The sequence below is a fragment of the Apus apus genome, chromosome 4 (genome assembly GCF_020740795.1).
Source record: "Apus apus isolate bApuApu2 chromosome 4, bApuApu2.pri.cur, whole genome shotgun sequence".
In the NCBI taxonomy this organism is placed as follows: Eukaryota; Metazoa; Chordata; class Aves; order Apodiformes; family Apodidae; genus Apus; species Apus apus.
The window spans coordinates 49,793,390-49,808,806 of record NC_067285.1 but is presented as its reverse complement, the minus strand read 5'-3'; positions in this window follow the sequence as shown (position 1 = coordinate 49,808,806).

Below are 15,417 nucleotides of genomic sequence, written 5' to 3'. Positions count from 1 at the left end.
CCAAGTTGTAACAGTTTAAATAAGTTGTTTGTACAATGCACATATAATAAATCGGTTCTGTAAAATAAGTGCTAATAAATACTGTCCTACTTCTTCTTGTGATGTGGGCTTTATGAGCTGGTGATGTGGGATGTTTTCATTGACTAGACATTGTTATGGGATCCAGATTTTCTGTTTTTAAGATGTTTCCTATATTGTTGCTTTTGGGTTTATTTACTTGACTCTTTTAGACCTTATTCTGCAACATACTTAGCTTTCTGCCTGTACTTAGACTGATTTCTATAAATATATGTTACTTGAACTGTGTAAGAATTTAGCAAAACCTCAGACTTGAACCTTACTGTAAAGGCATAAAAACATAAGGTGAGTACGTTACACGACTAAGTCTTAACGTGCAGGTTCTCCTGTTTTTAGGCACTTCCTAAGGTCACCTGTGCATAATGCCATAATCAAAACCTTATTAGTGTGCAAGCTTTCATCTCCGTAATGCTTTTATATGCTATGCAGACTGCTACATGAAAAATTTGATACACTTCCAGTTGCTTATAAAACAATTATTATAAATTAGTTACTTTTTGTACTTGGGCTGAACAAGGCCAACTTTAGAAATTAGTGAATTGGTGACTAAATTACATGCTTGGCCCAATCCTTCTTTGTTATGTGAGTCTAGATTTGGAGTAAGTCTATTCAATCTATCTAGCTTTAAGTGAATGTAAAATATACTGAGATGTGTGGGTCAGGAAGTCACCTTTGCAGGAGGAGGTAATAGTTTGGGTGAAACTAGAAAAAGCAGACAAGTGTGAGAGGTCAGAGTCTTTTAATCTCTGCCTGAAAACTTTCCTGGTTCTCTTAGTTTGTCAAATGGTCTTGTAAAATACTCATCTCTCTCTATAGAACATGATTCCTAGCTTTCTAATGAGAACCAGTTTCAACTTTAAAATAATCAGGCTAAATTTACATCGGACGTATTTTACAGTGGTTATGGTTTCTGTGATGGTGAAAATGTTGCTTGAGCCAAGTTATGATCTCATGGGTGTAGGAGCAATTCCCCTAAAGTGGAGAAGTTTGTGACTGACTACATTTGGCCTACCTTTTTGACGGGTTTGCAATTTACCATTTTTATTTTATTTTATTTTTTTAAATTAAGAGTTACAACTTACTGTTTTCCTTACCACACTTGTTCTGCAGGCAAATAAAGATGGGCAGATAATTAGCTTTCTTTGCTTTTAATTCTTTCTGCATTTTAAATTTGGTCATGATATACTATCTAAGCAATGGTAATACTTTTAAGTGCTGGAGGAATCTCTTACTCGTAGCTGTTGGAAGTGGAAGAGGAGAGTTCCTTCTAAACTGCTTCAGAAGGAAAACAGAGATAAAGATCATTCATAAATGGGAGAATAGCAGGAAAAAGGGACTTTGGCAGATAGCAAGAAAGAGCTATAAATGGTCATTTGAGGTAGATGTATATACAGAAGAAATTGAAAAAAATCCTGTGTGTAATATTTACTTTATATAGAGTAAGGCAAATTAATCAGCAACAAAATAAGCTGGATGACTGCCGTTTTGTATACATACATATCAAACCTATAACTCTTGATAAAGCTCTTTTGACTTTATGTATAAAACTTCATAACGTGCCCAGTGGCATCAGGACAGAAGGCCAAATGTGGTGGCGCTGCAGTGAATTGCTTTATATGGCAGAAAATAAAGTTCTAGCAGCTGAGAGCATTTTCAGAGAGCTATGCAAGTGGGAGCTACCTAGTTTGTGATCTGTTAAAGACAGTAGGAGTACGTAGCTGTGCAGTGTTTGCTGAGCAAAACTTTTTGATCTAACTTAAGCAGTTGTCAAGGAAGCTGGTATATTTCAGTGGTCCAGAGTGCTGTTTTAGCCATCAAAGGAATTCCTGATAGCATTTCTGCAATTGCTAATGAATTCCTACACTTGCCAACAAGAACAAAAACCACCATCATATAATTCTTTCTAATTAGGAAAAGCTTGTGAAAGCTCAGGTAGAGATACCTGTTCAAAGACTGGGCTTAATTGATGATTATGGTATGTGAGCATTCATGGAACCAGATTAATTTTAGCTTTCTTCTTAGTAGAGTTGTGAGTTTCCATCCCCATGGGTAGGTTGTGCAGCCCTTGGATGTGTGGACTGGAAACAGTGCAATGCCAATGAGCCTGTGAGGCTATGTTGGGACTCAGGTTATACAGTTCAGATAGTTTGAAGGTAGAGTCTAGCAACTCAATTTAATCTAAAGTCAATAACTTCAGCACCATTCAAATGTTGTATATTTTCTGTGTGCTGCTGAAAGATTCTTTCTGGGAATAGCAGGGAAATTCTCTGGAAAAACAGAAGGTGTCTGTTCAACTTGATTAAAAAACGACAACAACAACAAAAAATTTCCTTGTTACACCCCTTCACCTTAAGCCTGTAATCTTTTTTTCCTTCTCTTTTAATCAGATCTGATCTTCATTATACACAGTCTAGAAACAATTTTAATATTACAACTTATTTCCTGGGCTCATTTTATGAAGGTATTCACTAGTCCTCTCAACTAATGTGCCATATGATTCTAATAGTGATTGTACATACTGATGGAAATGGCTGGCAGCCATTTCTCCCTTGCCTATCTCTTTCTTTAAGGAGAAGCTTTCTATGGTGCCATAAACATCCTGATTAGACATGAGCTTCTGACTGAGCACACCCTTGGCTGCTGTGAATTCTTCAGATTGTTGTCAAGAAAAGTCTGATATCTTGCATTGGACTTGCTGTGATTTTTTTGTTTTAATCTTCTGGACAGCGATGCCTGTCGAGGATGAGGAGAGGTAGTAACAATATAGCCTATGGAACTTGTATGTGTGTCACGCTTACTCGCTGCAGTGTGACCCTGTAACTCTGATGGGAGCTGCTCAGTGGAGCACTCGTTAGCAAGTCTAGTCCCAAGGTCTGGTGCCAGCAAGTGAAATGGGAAAATCCTTGCATGTTCTGTGCTTTGCTGCATTTGTCTGCATTTTGTCTGTTTGGAATGAGCCCATTATCAGTTTGTTTAATTTAACTGTATTTTTCCAATGCTCTTGGGAAATGTCATTCTTCTCGTGTATGGGAATGGTTAGTCTCAAACTCAGTCTAGACAGCCAAGAGTGCATGTTCTGTCATCGTTCCTGCCAGTCCATAGTATTTATAATACACTCGTCACAAGATGACATAAGTAAAACTTTCAGATTTTCAATCTGTCATAGACTTGACCTATAGTCATCTTGTTTTTATACAGTATTAGTAGCTTCTCTTTAGGTAGGATAGGCAAATGTCTCACATCAGCACATAGAGGTGTCTGTTTTCCCTAGAACTGCTAATTCAGTTTATGTGGTCAAGCTTAGCTGAGGTTTAGATGCTAAGATTGTTTAGCCTTATAAAGATTTTATTTTAACTTCACAACTGCACATGTCATAAGAGGCTGTCAGTAAAGTCCATTTGTTTTGATTTCTCTGAAATGAGCCTTGTTTGAGTAGGTTCAGTGGAGTTGAGCTGGAAATTGTGGATTTGTCTGTTTGGAAGGCTGTAGTTCTGTGAGATGTTAAGTCTGTTCTTAGACCAGTCCTGTTTGTTTAGGTTTTCTTGTTTGTTTCTTGTTTCTAAAAGACATGGTCACATGCTAAAATGAATGTCTAGTAAAAATAAAATCTTTCCCAGAGTTTTAAAGGACTAGCTTTTATCTTGAAAGCCTTATGTGTGGATTAAGTATCTTCCAGCTAACCACAAGCAGCATAAAGAATTACCTGAATAATGTTAAGTGATTTGTGGATTTTTATAGGTATGATTGTGCACTTGTGTATGTGTGGGCTGTTAGGTACATAGAACTTCCAGCCATAGATCACCTTCTAAGTCATCCATGCTGAAGGTGGAGAAGTGTCATACGAAGAAGGATGTACATTAGAAGGACAATGTGTGTTCTGTGTTATGAGATTTTTCTCTCTGCTTTTTTACAGTTTTGGGGCCAGAACGCATTGCCCAAGTTAAGCAGCTAAATCCAATCTGAAAATGTTAGGGCCTGTTTCTTGGAGTTGTAGAATGCCAAAAGTTGATTAATGAAATGTCTTATGAAGTGTGAAAAGTCGCTAGAAAAAGAAATGGAATGTTCAGTACAATTCCAGACTTTGCCATTTGTGAGGAGAGCAGGAGAGGATGCTGCAATGGTTGCCAAGCCAATTGCTTGAAATATTCACCAGGGACAACTTAAGGTTGATTTAGACAAATCTGCTCTAGGGTATCCCTACTGTCTTTCTTCATACAACATGCTTCATGAGCGATTAGTGCTTTTGCTACAAAATGCTTTTATGATTTTAGCCCATCTGCTGCATACTTCTCTAAGTTACCTCTTCCATGTACCTTTGTTTGGACTTTGTCATTTGGCTCTTGAACTGTCTCCTTCTTGTGTTTGTTGGGCTCTGATGAACTATGGGCATCTTTTTCTAACCTGTGTTGGTGATGTACTTCCAAAAATAACTTTATTCCTGTTTTATTTTTCTTTACGTTTTGAGGTTCCATGCTGTGAAACTTTCCTCAGATATTTCCTGGATCTAGCTTCACATAATGTGTTTGTGGCAAGGGATTTTTCCTGCTGTGTAATGAATGTAACCAGTAAGTGAATATGCCTGGCCTTGCACCACAGCAGCTCTCTTCTCTTGTCAGCTTCATTTAGCAGATCGTGATGTTGATGGTGTGTGTTCTAGTGCATTGTATAACTTTCACAACTTCACTTCCAAAAAGCCTCAGGCTATAGACTGCAGACTTCAGTGAACACTTAATTACAATATAGGAGAATGTCAGGTAGGTAGACATCCTAGAATGAGTTTCAAAGCATGTCCTTTGCTTCTGCAAGATCTTACAGTCCTTGTGAGTATGTAGATTGCTGTTTTTTCTTGTGGAGTTTAAGTGTCTTGTCTCAAGAAATGCTACCTCTGCTTGTGGCAGTATTGCCTAGCATCCTACTGGCTGGAGAAATGTTCCCACTCAGGGAATAGCTCTGTGAACAAGTTATTGCCTGGTTAGCTGCAACATGAGCTGTTCTGTATTGTGAGCTACTTAAGAAGTACTGTGCCTGTCCTCCTTTGCAAAATTTCCTCCCTCAAATAACTCTGCATTTTCCATATAGTAAAATGTGTATGATCAATTTCCACTGAGGTGCCTATCCGGTAGTGTGTGTGTCTGTATCCCAAATCAGTGAAAGTATTGCTTTCTTTCAGTTGAGTCAAGTTCTTAGAAGCAGTCTTTAGAGTCATTATTAGATGCAGAAATTGAGTGAGTAGTAAAATGTATCAGATTTAAAACCATAATCCAGGTTTTTATGGAGGAATAAACAGTTGCCAGTTTGTAGACAAGGCAATTGCTTTTAATGAGTAGGACACACATGTCAATGGAAGTACAAATAGTAACGTGCTGTATTTTCAGTGTTTAGTGATGTCACCAATAAGTAATGTGAGTGATTAGTTATGGATTATGCAAAGGTATATAAGATATCTCATTGTCCTGGTTTGAGCCAGGATGAAGCCAATTTTCTTTTTACTGTTTTTTTGTTTTGGTTTGGTTTTTCTTTCTTCAGTGAACTGTCTTTCAGCACACTTGCTGAAACTAACAGCAAGTTTACCAGCCAGTGGACTCATAATGCCCAAATGTTTATAGTTGCTGCTGAGAGACCAAGGACACTTTGCTCTGCCTGTTAGGTCTGGTGCTTCGAACACTAAAGAAGTAGAAGAGTCGTATCTACAACCCTCCCATAGGGAGGAGTGGACTAGACAGATGGCAAAATTGGCCCAAGAGAGCATTCCATGCATATATATGTGACAGTTGGTATGAATTCAAGGATCATGAAAGTCATGTCCCTTTTTCTCCTCTCTTCCATCCATGGCTGGCATACGGGGAGGACTCTTGTCTGTTCATCTCCTTTGATCCCTGGGCCTGTGCATTCCTGACCCCTGTATTTCTTCTCTCAGCTCCCATTTGCTCTGCTGCTGTCTCCAACAGAGCAGTCTGGGACCTTCTAGAAACTGCTCGTGGCTAAGGAGAGTGTTGTGGGAGTTGCTGGAGGTGGGGAGGTCATAAGGGTTTTGCACATTCCTGCACATACTTGTATATATTTGTACATATTTTCTTTTATCACCAGTATTTAATTCAAGCTGTCTAGTTTAGTTTTCAATCTAGAAGCCTCTCTCCTTACTCTCTTTCTCTTTTCCCTGACTGAGTAGGAGGGTGAAGGGAGCATTCTTGTCATACGTTTAACTGCTGATCATGAGTTAAACTGTGACACACATAAAAGCCAGAATGGTTTTACTGTTTTAATTTGAAAGCTAATAAGATTATAGAACTTCCAAGGGTGATAATGTTCAACTGGCTTTGAGTACCATTGGAAATGAGTACAGTCTTTTAACCTGAGGAAAGTAGAATGCCTTCTGAAGTAAAAGCCTAAAGACAAACTAGGTGAAGACATTAAGTACCTCCAAAATTCTGACTGCATTGACTAAACAGAAGCACAGCTCCTACTAATGTAGGTAGCACCTTTGACTTCAGTAAATTGTCACCAAGAATGAAGTTATTAATTTTCATTAGAACTTCTAGAATGCTCATTGTGGCTCTTCTGTCTCATTGCTGTTGTTTTCCTTCTCTAACTAAGAAGTGTTGCACCACCTCTTTTATAGTTGTGTGGGCTAAGCTGATATGATAGCTGTATGAGATAGTTGTGTTGCAAAGCTGAACCTAAAATCTTGGTTTTGACTACACTGTGCTCTAGTTACCATTGCACAGCCTTTTTACCTTGGAGAAATTGCTTTGATTCAGCAGTAGTCCTAATGCTTTGAATGCTGCCTACAGTAGTTATGTTTTGGTAGGGTAGGTCAGTGCAGATTCTGTTGATGGTTGATACTTCCCAATTTTCCATACAGCTTTTAAGTACAAAATAGTGTTGGATGATGATGAATTTTCAGAATAGCTGTATAGCTTTCAGTGGTTGTGTTACACACATTTGCACTAAAATCTGGCAGGGACCAGGAATGAAAGGTCAGAATGCCATGAAGAGTTCCCAGCTCAGGTTGCCTTCACTGGCTTTGAAGGGTCAGTGTGCTGCCTTGGCATCCATTAAATCTCAGTTCTGCATCAAGCTTTGTGAGAACCTTTCCTGACCTAGAGGTCCCCTTCTTCCCCTTGGATTCTCTTGTTCTTTGGACTGTCTCACTTCCCAAAGTCTGAGAGTAAACTCTTTCAACAAAGCTTAGGTCAAGTTTCCTTAGAATAACGAGGGTTCATTCAAATTCACCAGTCGCTGCTAATGACTCTTTGTGTCCCTCCTGCTTACTGTGAAGCTTCTCATCAGGGGTGGTACAGTCAACAGTTTTCAGAACTGTATTAATGGTGTATAGCCTTATAGTTCAAGGCATGTTAATGTTATAAATATTTTTCCCTGACTTCACTATGCCTGTTAAAAATTATTTGCAAACAGGTGCAAGATTGTGATGTTGGAAATACCAAATGGAAAGCAGCGTTATCCAGGTCTTGGTCTGGAATTTTACCTCATAAGAGCAGTTTCACACCCAAAAGGGATCAAATAATTGCAGACAGACATTTGCAGGATTTCCAGTCACACTGCTGCATTTTTTGTTTCAGTAGACAAATCCAGATTAGGGTGTTGCTCTCTTTAAATGTGTAATTTTATTGTTCTCCATTATGTGTTGCTGTTACATAGGCAGATAAGCATCTTTATGCATAAACTCTCAGCCCAGATAAACTCCTCAATCCTCACAAAGATTGTCTACAAGGGTAGTGATGTTGCGTGCAGCTGCTGCTAAGTGCCTGCGAAGTGTTGCGATAAAATCACTGAGCAGTTAGTAATAGGCTCGAACAATTTCTGAGCTGGCTGTTGCCTCTTTTTGCTGAAGTCTGACAACACGTCTGAGACAAGCATCGAACAGTGATGTTACTCAGCAAAATATCACTTGCACTGGTTCTGTCAAAATGATCATGATACCCTTCATTAAAGAATACTTTTGCCAATGATAAGAAATTTTCAAAGTTTTTTCATACTTTCCTCTTCCTCAGGACATCTTTTTGCTTTGGAGCTTTTCTGAAACCGAGTCAGGTAATACCAGTTTTCTGTGACTTTGTGACAGTCTTGTCATCTTGGACTTCCATTTCCTCTGCAGAAACGCACGGGTTGTGTGGTCAGGAATTTCATGCATGAGTTTTCTGTCTCTTTCCGGTCAACTCAGAGTTCTCGTTTGAAAAATCTTGTGTTGTGTTGTTTCTCAAAAGGACAGTTACATAGTGGTGCCAGGTATGTTAAATTTCTTGACATCCCTTTCCTTTCTAATTGAAATAAATAGATGTTTTGGAACGACAAGTTCATTATGTGGACCATCATATTTTCTTGGACTGGAGCCATGCTTTTCTACTGGTGTTATTTCCATGCCCCACAGGGTACGGTCACATATCCTCTTATTATATTGAAAAATTTAATTGTAAACATATGCTTAAACTTAGTACATTCATAGATGTCATGTATGTAGTGGCAGAGATCTCTGTTCTAGAATGAGATCAAGTACAGGCAGGGAAATGTTAGTGCATTGTTTGAGGCATACTTTTATTAGGTTGGTGGTGGGTTTGTGTTTGTATGTATTAAGCCAGACTGCAACTGCAGTAGCTATAGTGTGACTGTTGATCAAGTTAATATAATTGCCAAATAATGAGCTTAATAAATGCATACTTGCTATTTATGATGGTAGACAGCAGTGTTTTGAGGCTTGTGGAGTGATGGGCAGGGTCATTTTTACAGGGCATTTAGTGTGGCCTTTAGCTTCAACCTGAACCAGTATGTCCTCTGTGATCTGACTTGTAAGACAATAGTGAAAGATCAGAGATACTAAGGGGAGGAACATCACATGCACAGTGATGTTTATTAGTGACTTTTCAGCTTTTAAGAGGGTGTGGAAGAAGCGTTTTTGTGCCTTCTGTGGCTATTGCTGGGCAATGTAGAACAGTAAGTAGTGTCAGGCTCCAGTTTAGCAAAATATTGACTGTTCATGCATTTGCATTCTAGTTGATAGGTATTAACTTGTAGTTCTAATTAGAGTAGAAATTAATTATTATTTACAGTCATAAAAAAGGTTATAAAACTTCATAAACAGTGCAGGTGATACTGATACACAGAAATTGTTTTTACCTTGGTTGAGCTGGAATTTATAGTTCCCCCCCCCCTTTTTTTTTTTAGAGAAGTAAATGGATAGGCTGTATGCACAAGGTACCTCATTCAGCTATTTAGCTTGTCTTTTCTAGTGATTCATGCAAAATCATGTCTCTAGGGTTCCCTGAGACCAGCTGCAGTGGTATGTTATGTGTGAGCATTGTGCATGTTTTCTAGTTGCTAATTTTAGGATATTGCTAATACATGTGGTATTGTAAGGGAGCTGGAAAGATAGATAAATGCAGTAGTGAGATAGGTAAAGATGGCACTGAAATGTAAATGGGTAAAATAATTTGTATTATTATAGGCTTTTGAAAATATCTAATATTTTTCATGAACAAAAACTCCAGTATAAATTAAAAACTATGTATAAATATGTGCATATGATAAAGTTACTTTGTATTTCAGAATATGCATAGCTTTTATTCTGTAAAGAAGGTAAAGTGAGGTAGTTTTCCTTTTGCCTTGGTTTGCACAGAAATGAAATTGCCAGTTGGGCTTGAAGTGAGCTTGACTGCAGTCCGCAGACCCATAGGCTCTGCCACACAGCATCTGCCCTTCAATGTGGAAGTGGTTGCATTTACATGTATTTTAGAAGTTTTGGGTTTCTGCCTACAGAGAGCCTCTTCATTCTAGGTGCCTAAAGGAAGGGTTTCTACCCGTTTAGAAATAATTTTTTCATTGTAATAAAACAGCCAAGCACCAAGGAACTCTCCAGTTAGAGCTGTTGGCTCATCTGTTACCTACCAGAGCTTGAGGCAGTGTCTGTCAAGATGCTGCATTTGAGGCCCGGGCTTGGTGTTCTGCTCATTCAGGAGTCATGAGTCATGCCTTTGTTATCCTCACTTTTTCTCAGCTGTCTTCAGTTTTTCTTTGTCTCTCCAGTGTACCTTCTTCATGTTCCTTATTCCTTCTCTTTATTTTTTCCTCTCACTTCTATGTTTGATCTGTATATTTTAAAATTCTTTCATTTTGATTTATCCCAAGGGTGGAGTGGAAAAACTCTTAGCTTTGTAGGACAGATTAAGTATGCAAAAGGTTCACAAATCACTTAAATTATACTCAGAAGTCTACCTGGGGGCAGAGAATAGAATATGCGGTCTCAATAATGAGCAAATTGGCCAAAGAAATCCAGTGACACATTATTTTTAAAGAGGAAATAATTACAGAAAGAATGACTTTCTGTGCTGATCTCATTCAGCCAAAGTTCAGCCGAGAGTTAAAAAGTTTCTCATTTTTTTAGTGGTCTGTTTAGTAATATCAGTTCACTCTGATATTCAGTTTTGACAGAGATGTTTGCTTCCCTTTTGTTTGATAGCTGTGGTTTCCCGCTGTACATTGCATACATTATGTGAAGAGGACTGGTATGCAGGGTAGAGCTGGCATCTTGGAGTCTCAATTTGGTGCTTGAATTTATACTCTGTATAAATGGTGTAAAATGTATAAAAGTTCTTGGAGTATGGACTGATTGCAAGAGTGATGTGAAGAAGTCTGGTTGTTGTATATAATGTCAACAGTGATATGAGTATTACTCATCAGTAGTCAGTAACTTCGTATTTAGGTCAGATTGTCTGAAAAAAGTTAGTAGCTATATACTGTATGCATGTTAGTAATGTGGGTATAGTAACTAGAGAAACCTGTGGTAAAGTTCACCACTAAGTGAAGGATTGCCCTGTATTATGCAGTATCCACTGAAGAGTCTGTGAGCAGCTTTGCATAATGAGGATGAAGAACAACCACTCTGTTATTATACAGGAAAATCAGGCATAAAGTACGATTTCATCCAAATGAGTTTGTTTTTCTAGTGTTTTGAATAGATTTATGACTTAAACTGTTTATCAGGCTGACTTGCTTAAGAAACACAATTGGTTTCTAGCTGTTGTATAGGATTTTATGAAGTGAGTGATCACAGCTCTCAACTGCCAAGGTTAGTGGGATGTTCCATATTGGCAGCATGTGCATAGATGAGTCTGAAAAAGGAGGAGTGAGGAGAGTGGAGTAAGGAGGAAAGGAGTTTTGAGTTCAGCTAATATGATTTTAGAAATATCCTAAGTGCAAAAATGTCTGCTTTGTAAAATTAGGTCCAAGACATGCTTTGTGCTTTGGTCAGACTTTTGTGGTATCTTCGGTTTTTTGTGTGTTTTTCCTGTTCAGTGTTACGAGTTAAAATCAGAAGCCTGGTCAAGGAATGCAAAAGGAAGTATGCGATGACTGTTGTATGCATTTTTTTCACTGTTATTTCCAAGTGAAAGATAGTCATTAAACTTCCGTGATTTATCAGCTTCTCTAGGATAGACGGTGGGAGGAAAGAAACCAGGGATTTAATCTTGATCTTGCTGAACTCATACAATTAATTTCTTTTGGAGGAGGATCATGCCCTAACTCAGCAGATGGAATAAATAATGTGTAAGCCTTCAGCTTGCTATTAATTCATGATTATTTTGCTTATCATAAAATGGGTGAGAGATTGGCATATCAGATGTTTTTATTCCCAAGCATAACTGCAGATCTGCAGAAAAAAAACCCTGGAGCAACTTAATTCTTTTGTGTGATCCTGTTTACTCCCTGTAAACCAGAGAAAATAGTGCCCTCTTAAGAACACTGATGAGCGAGATCTCAAATCAAGCTCTAAGCCTTATATTCAGAAAAAAGAGCCTCCAGAGATGCAGCTGTTTGGGAATCTTGCAAGATAGGATGGGAATATCCAGTTTTTGAGAGCTATGTGGTGGCCCAGGCAGATTTTAACCATTGCAAGGGCAGAAAATAAAGGAAGATACAGACATAGAAAATTGAAGGGTAAGATTGACCTCTGTTAGCCCATGTAAAAATGTGCCCCTTAGGTGAAATTTGGAGATGTGTTAATATTACCAATAATGATCTAATGTAGTTTCTGGGATTTGAGTAAATGACCCACTCATAGGGTCATTTTCAGTTATTCAGTAAACTATGGTGTATCCATGTGGCTTACAGCAATTTATGCAGTGAGGTTGCAAACCTCTCTCTGAACTTGTTCCAACATTAAATGGACCGAATATTTTCTGTTCTCTGCCTGAAAATCCTTTGATATGACAAAAGTGAGATATTCTGTGAGAACATGAGTGCCTTGTCTGCAGCACTCTGTGTAAGGCTGTTAGATGAATACATTGTGTCATTCACTGATGCAGTGTTTAAAATGGGGAAGGAAAAAAGAACCTAACCCAAAGCAGGAGCATATCCTTTCGATCTAACCCATAAACTCAGGTCATAACATCAATCTGAAGAGCTTTTGAAGGTCATGGAAAACATTTTGAGTGTTCTACTGAATGTAATTGGGGAATACAACATGCAGTATTTTGTGAGAAGGAAAGATGTGGCAAAAGCACAAATCTGAGGTACAGACCTCAAAGTGAGGTTTCTGTCAGAACTGCTGCAACACTTGCTGTATCCCTGTCTTTACAAGTGGGGAGCTTCAAAGGGGCAGGCTTTGACTAATAAGTGTGTTTATGACATCTTTCCAAATGGAAGATAACAACCTGCACATGTTGACTCTGGATTGCAAGTACATTTAGCTCTGTGATCATAGTCAAAGGTGAGCTGACAAAAAGGAGGCATTGTCTCCTGCGATGGATGAATGATAGAACATTCATTAAGGGTTGCTGATGATTTTTTAAATAGTATTTGTAAGTATCTCTATACGTCTAGCTACGTGCTTTTCACTGATGACATGCTCAGTGGACACAAGAATATTGATGTTACTTTCACTGATTTGAGTGGTGTTTATTATGGTCTCATTCAGTGCTAACTGAAGTAAGGCATCATCGGAAGGCTTTGCTGTAAGTAGAATGGAAAATTTGAATGAATTAATGACACAACTATGAAGAAGTCCTTTTTGTTTGTTCACAGTGATTCCTTGAACTGGAAGATGGTTGTTCTGTGGTCCCCAGATACCTCATAGTCCATGTTATATGTTGAGTCTCAGTAACTCCTGCAGGAGCCAGGATTAAAAACTTTTGGCAACTCCCTACACACTTAGAAACACCCAATATTTAACAGTTACTGAAGCACTTTGAGATCTCAAGGTCCCCAGCATTAAAATACTCTCAGCAAAATGCATTTTCTTAGAAACAGAGCGGGTGTACTTCTGGCCTTACACTGAGAGCCTTGGTGAACAGTACATAATGCTAGGAACTGGCTAACATGAAAAAATCCCAGATGTTTGAGATACTGCAATTTTACATTAGCTGGGAAAGTGCCTATCCATTTATACAGAAAACTAGGATGAAGGAAAAGCAGTAGTCCAGGCTCTTACGCCTGTTCTTTGGGCATAGTTGAGAATAGAAGGATGGCAGTTGTTTGTCATTGCTGTCACCTGAGTAATAGCTGCTGGTAGACAGTGTTGCAACTCTGCTTTCTTTTAAGGGCTTGTTTTCCTTATCCAGATACTGGAGAGATCTGGAGCCTTTGCAGTACTTAAATGGGCCAACTGGTAACTAGCAAAAGGGTACAGTGCAAACAACTAATTTTTTAACAGATCGTCTACAGTCTTTGTTCCTGTGGTGTGAAATATTCCATACTGAAACAATTTTTCATAGATGATACTAATGACTTTCATTGCAGACTGGCACAACAATAAACACTTTTTTTTGTGTGTGTGCATATATATGTGGGAAATCAGCAAAGGCATAAAACTGGAGCTGAGCAACGCTTCTGTTCGGCATGTCGGAAGGCTCAGGAGTAGGTAATGGTTCAGAATATGTTGAGGGTTTCTGTTTTGTTTTTCTGAGCTAATTGAGTAACTCTGTGATTATATTTTCCTATGAGCAGTGAGCTGTTGCGTGGGTATACCACTAAGATTCAGCCCACGCTGCTTGTGAACACTGGAAATTTTTGTAACCTTTCTCAGCTGACTCATAATCACAGCTGTATAAAATTACTCTTTGCTTAAAATTGCTCTTTATTTTTTAAAAAGCAGGCAACTGCCCTACCTGAACCATGGAGTTATTCTACAGAATTTACTCTGAAAGGGAGGCAGGAGCACCCCTGAAGGAAAATGAAAATTTTAAGTGATCAGGATAGAAGCACATGATATATATGGACCTTGTTCTACAGGGACTCCAGGCTGGCCTGCCAAATTCAAGCAGGAAAAGGAAACAGAGAAGAAAAATTCTTGACTTTTGAGTCAGACTTGAGGGTTAAGCCACAGTCAAGCCACAAATGCCCTTTAAATCTTTCTAGGTAGGATGGTGGAAATTGGATGTGATGGAATGCGGCTCTTGGTCAATGGAAAGTCCTGATCTAGAGTCACGTGAGGTTCACTTGCATATTTTATCTAAAAGACTTGTCCAAAATAGTGGCATTTCTTCTATCACAAGCTGAACTGTAGAAATTTTGCTTCAGTTGAGATTATTGAAACCCAGAGGCAAAGCTGCTTTAGAGACCCATTACAGGATAATATTCTGAGAAAATTGTTCTTTTGATGCCTTGATTTGAAACTCATGCTTCTTATTAACACCAGCTGCAGGATACCTGGAGATCTGTCACTGACAAGAGTTGGCATTAGCAAGAAAACAGTGTGAATCCACCTCATGGGTGTACAGGGTTAAAAAGCAAAGTAGGAAAAGAGAGACTCAGATTTGATATCTGTTAGCGATTTGAGAGCCATGTGATTGAAAAAAAAAATCTGTATTGAGCTGATTTTCAGGAAACCAACAATCCTGACAGATTGACCAATGCAAGGTGACATGAGAACACTGCCTCCTAATACTTTCATTTAGAGAAATATTTTTTTTCTTCCCAATTGAATATCAACATTCCCATGAAACCTGTCAGTCGAAGAATGAGAAACCGTTGCACAGAAGACTCTTAATTTTTATTTTTTCTCCTGACGGAGCTGTTAAGGGGTTTTTCTCTGCACCAGTTTTGCAGGGCAGTGTAGTACTATGGAAGAGCTGAATCCTCTGAGATGAAGACTTCTAGTCTTGCATGTCTGTAGAGAAGTTGCTGGAGACTTCTTTGAGTTACTTCTCATCGTGTTTATTTTGACAGCCACAATTGTCATATTTCACAAACAGAATACAGTGTGAACACAGTGTTGTTGTGTTTCACTTATTACACTGACCTAGAATATTCTATTTTACTGACTAGCTTGAATTTTTATTTATTCTGTTTATTTTTGGTTAGCATTTCCTTTCTTGGTGACATAGTTTC